Source organism: Oryctolagus cuniculus, chromosome 4 (genome assembly GCF_051225735.1).
Source record: "Oryctolagus cuniculus isolate XC-2025 breed Fujian yellow rabbit chromosome 4, ASM5122573v1, whole genome shotgun sequence".
Taxonomy (NCBI): Eukaryota; Metazoa; Chordata; class Mammalia; order Lagomorpha; family Leporidae; genus Oryctolagus; species Oryctolagus cuniculus.
In genome coordinates, this window is record NC_142870.1 from 40,583,197 (window position 1) to 40,588,454 (window position 5,258).

At 38.0% G+C, this 5,258-nt stretch overlaps 1 pseudogene; it reads left to right on the forward strand.

Moving 5' to 3' along the window:
• Positions 1-3,902: 3,902 nt before the first annotated feature.
• On the forward strand, positions 3,903-4,824 carry LOC100341190 (small ribosomal subunit protein uS2 pseudogene; annotated as a pseudogene).
• Positions 4,825-5,258: the final 434 nt, after the last annotated feature.

Here is a 5,258-nt window from a genome sequence, read left to right on the forward strand (position 1 = left end):
TAAATGAATCATTATTTACTGGTGATACAGTTAGTGAATTATAATATATTCCACTGCTCTTGTAGAATGTTTTTCAAAAATTTCCATAATTCTTAGGAATTATATCCGTAATAGACCATTTATAAAGTGTGTGAGCAAATTAATACCTTTTACTGAGCAGGGCATTTCCTGGACTTCTGTATCTCTCTTTCTCCCTTCTTACTTTTCTTTCTTCCTTCCTTCCTTCCTTCCTTCTTTCTCTTTTCCCACAAATTCCATACATTTTTATAAAACTTTTAATCTATCAAAAATAAATATGAAAGATGGTAACATATTGTATAGACAAAGAAAATCCTTCAAAACTGTACAGCCTGCAAGTATGTAATAAAACAATCTGTGCATGGTTTAAACTCTAACTTGGTCTTAGTTATACTAATATGACAGATTATATAAAGATAACATTAATTGATTGATAAAAATACATATAGCTAAACAGATTGAGAGTATTACATTATTCCAGCATGCATTTGCTTTTCTAGGTATGCTTCTCTTAGAAATGTAGATTTTTATTTCTCTATCTAGGAATACAAATTTAAATTCAGTTACTAAGTGCTTTCTTGTAATCAAATAGCTGGGTGTCTAGGGATTTGTTTCTCAAACCCCAGGCTGCATTGGATTTGAGGATAACTCTGATGTAATGTGCTAAGAGAGTAAGTCAATATAAACCAGCACACATCTGACTCTCCCAAGAAAATTCCAAAACATTATGAGGATTTTCTCACAGTCATCATCAAATAATAAAGAATAAAGTTTTTGCTTTTTTAATTTTATAGAAATACTCTAATTATAAGAATACTGAATTCCACAATTCATGCTTTGTAAGTATGTTGTTTAATAATTTAAATAATTTAAGCCTATTAATATATACACATTTATATGAATACACATAATATAGCTGTAGTTGAAATGCTAATATCTTGGTTGACAAAAAAGTCAATTACTCACTGCAGTAATTAGAAAAAACTTTCTTTTTATTTTTGCAATTTATTTGAAAGGGATAAGAGAAAAGAAGAGAGAGAGGGAGTGAGAGAGAGAGATCTTGCATCTAATTTTTAGCTCCCCAAATGCCCCAAAAAACAAGGATTGGGCTAGGTTGAAACTAGGAGTAAGGAACTCAACTTGTGTCTTTCATATGAGTGGCAGGTATTTAAGGCACCAACACTGCCTCACCAGGTGTGTAAATTACCAAGAAGCTCGCACTGGGAGTGGAGCCAGGAACTGAACAGAAGCATTCTAACATGTGAATGTGATGCTGGCATTGCAAGTAATATCTTAGCTGTTGAACCATTTGCCTATCCTTAATTTTATTTATTTGTTTGAGAGACAATGAGACATATATAGATATTTAAGTATAGGTATGCCTACAAGTATAAGTGTAGGTATGCGCAGGTCTCCCATCTGCTAGTTCACTTCTCAAATGCCCACAGTGGTACCGGCTGGGCCGAACCCAATGCCTGGAGGTAGCAATTCAATTCAGTTTTCTCACAAGTGTGGCAGGAATCCTTTCACTTAAGTCATCATCAGTGTCTCCAAGGAACACAACTGAGACATCACTACTGTGTCCCAGAGTATGCATTTGCATGAAGCTAGAGTCAGGAACCAGAGTTGCATATGGAAGAATTTCAGTACAGAATGTAGACTTCTTACCTGCTAGCTTCAATACTCAGTCCTACACTGCAGTAATTTCATTCTGTTTCTTTAGTTCTTAAAATTCAAGCCGTAAATAGTTACTGAAGATAGGTTATTTAGAGATAGGTGAAGAGATAAATCAATGGTATATAGATAATAAATCCATGTGTACATCGTCCACAACATGTTTTCAATAACACTGTAAAGTTTACATCAGTAAAGTGGATAGCCAGAACTAAATACAGAGAGATAGAACATGACACAGACAAGTATTACCTTAGTTTAATCTAGTTATTTTAGAAGGTAAGATAAAATATTTACATATTTTTTAAAATATTGAAGAATAATCCCTATATTACTAGACAGAAAAGTCAGTTGTATGATCCAAATATCATTCTTACAGAGTAGTTTTATCTTGGATACCACCAAACAATTTGATCATAGTGGTGTACACATTTGAGAATTTACTTTTCCCCAAAAAACATTTATTTAAGTATACAAACATAATGGATTTCATCATTTCATAAATATAAGTTTAGGATGTGCTTCTTCCCACCCTACACAACCCCCATCCTCACTCCCACCCTTCTTAATGCATACCTATAATAGCTTCTGAATTTACAAAGATTTCATTGAATAATCACATGCCACTTTTACTGTTTCATTGAATTAAGCACTATGAGAACCAAAATATGTAAGCAGATTCTTAGTCATCTTATAGCTGTTAGTCATAGATATATAAAGCTTATCTTATAATGATTTTTCTAAGAGATGCATTTAATGACTTTCCTTACATTATTTCATTTTTTTGCATTTTATAGAAGAATGTAGAAGTATAGATTGAATCACATAAAATATTCTTCTGTTGATATATTCCTCAAATTATCAATTCCCAAAAGACTAGCTACTTTCAATTCAATAAGCAGACATTTACACAAACTGTTTTGAAATATAACACATCCATGGATGTAATGTTCATTTTCATAAAGGGAAATCAAAGAAGCAAACAAAAGATAGAATAGCAGAAAGAGTGGATATTTTTAATAAAGCTCTAGGTTCAGCATACTAATTTCAAATACTGCAGACTGAAACCTTTGGAATGCAGGTAAAATGCACTCATATTTAGTGACACTTTGATTTGAAATGCAACAAATAGAAACTTAACTATATAGAAAATGGCAAATTAAGAAATGTGGGGTGGGTGCCAGGCTCAATCAGTTAATCCTCCACCTGTGGCACCAGCACACCGGGTTCTAGTCCCGGTTGGGGCGCCGGAATCTGTCCCGGTTGCTTCTCTTCCAGTCCAGCTCTCTGCTGTGGCCTGGGAGTGAAGTGGAGAATGGCCCAAGTACTTGGGACCTGCACCCACAAGGGAGACCAGGAGAAACACCTGGCTCCTGGCTACCGATCAGCAAGGTGCCCTGGCAGCAGAGGCCACTGTGGGGTGAGCCAATGGATAAAGGAAGACCTTTCCCTCTCTCTCTCTCTCACTGTCCACTCTGCCTGTCAAAAAAAAAAAAAAAAAAAAAGGAAAAAGAAATGTGGAAGCAGATGGAAGGTTGTACCACTTTTCTAAACACTGGATTTCCTAATTGCATGACAAAAGTGTATATAAAATTGAATGATAAAAATAGAATCATATTTGTTATGATAAAATATTCTATAGACAGCTATCAATTTTCAGCTTAGGAAATAAGTATTGTAAATAAAAAATCTTTTAAAATCTATTTTAGGCCGGAGCTGTGGCTCATTTGGCTAATCCTCCGCCTGCGGCTCTGGTACCCCGGGATCTAGTCCCGATTGGGGCACCAGATTTTGTCCCGGTTGCTCCTCTTCCAGTCCAGCTCTCTGCTGTGGCCCGGGAGTGCAGTGGAGGATGGCCCAAGTGCTTGGGCCCTGCACCCGCATGGGAGACCAGGAGGAAGCACCTGGCTCCTGGCTTTGGATCAGTGCAGCACCAGCCATAGCAGCCATTTTCGGGTGAACCAACAGAAAAAGGAAGACCTTTCTCTCTGTCTCTCTCTCTCTCACTGTCTAACTCTGCAGTCAAATAAATAAATAAATAAATAAAACCTATTTTAACATTTCTTTCATTATTTTGTACTTATTGTCCCATTCTTTTCTGATAAATTACATCCTTTCCAACACTTATCTTCCCAAACACAACCTACTCCAACATTATTATTTAAAATTTTATGGATTTCTCTTTCTGCACAACCACACAGAGGGTCCGTATGATGTTGTTCTTGGTTCCTGACATAACTTCAAGGAACGATGTCACAATTTCTGGAGACTTCGATGTTCTGCAAATGAAGGAGGAGGATGTCCTCAAGTTCCTTGTGGCAAGAACCTACCGAGGTGGCACCAAACTTGTTTCCAGATGGAATAATACATTCACAAAAGGAAAAGTGATGGCATTTGCATCAAAAATTGGAAGAGGACCTGGGAGAAGCTTCTTGCTGTCTTGTGCTGTTTCTGGCGTTGAAAACCTTGCTGATGTTAGTGTGATATTCTCTAGGAATGCTGGTCGGAGTGCTGTTCTGAAGTTTGCTACTGCCACTAGTGCTACTCCTATTACTGGCCTCTTCATGCCTGGAGACTTCATTAACCAGATCCAGGAGCCAAGTTTTCTGATAGTCACTGATCCCTGGGGTTACCACCAGCCTCTCAAGGAGGCAACTTCTGTGAACTTGCCTACCATTGCTCCGTGTAACAAACACTCCTTTCTGCACTATGCACACAGTGCCATCTTATACTACAATAAGGGAGTCCACTCAGTGGGTCTGATGTGGTGGATGCTGGCCTGGGAGGTTCTGCACGCACATGGCACCATCTCCCGTGAACACCTGTGGGAGGTCATGGCTTGATCTCCACTTCTACAGAGATCACAAAGAGATTGAAAAAGAAGAGCAGACTGCTACTGAAAAGACTGTGACCGAGGAGGAATGTCAGGGTGAATGGACGACCCCAGCTCCTGAGTTTACTGCTGCTCAGCCTGAGGTCCCAGACTGGTCTGAGGGCGTGCAGGTGCCCTCTGTGCCTCCACGGCAGTTCTCCACTGAGGACTGCAGCATTCAGCCCGACACTGAACACTGGTCTGCAGCTCCCACTGCTCAGGCCACGGGACGGGTAAGAAGAACCACTGAGTGGTCTTGAGCTGATCTTCAGTCCCTGAAGCAAAAATGGAAATGAGGCTGTAGGAAAATAAACACCGGTTTCTAAAAAAAACATGGATTTCAATTGTGTTATTAATTTTAAAGCCTCTCAACTCAGATAGTGTGATATTATGTGTATGATTGTGTTTCTTGAAATTACACTCAGGTTCAGTTAGCTCTCTCATCAAGAATCTGCATGTAAACATGCTAGGATGTCATCCAACACCTTATGAGCGAACACACAATTTAGATAGTAGTCTTGCAAGCACATCAATTGTCTTCAATTCTTATCAGAGTTAGCTTAGTAAATGTAATGTGTGTGTACTGATTACGTTCAAAATAATGACTCATAGTTAAAATCAATATTAAAAATGATACTCATTGTTGAAATTAATAGTTTTGTAATATGTGCACTTGCCAGAATATTTTAGAGAT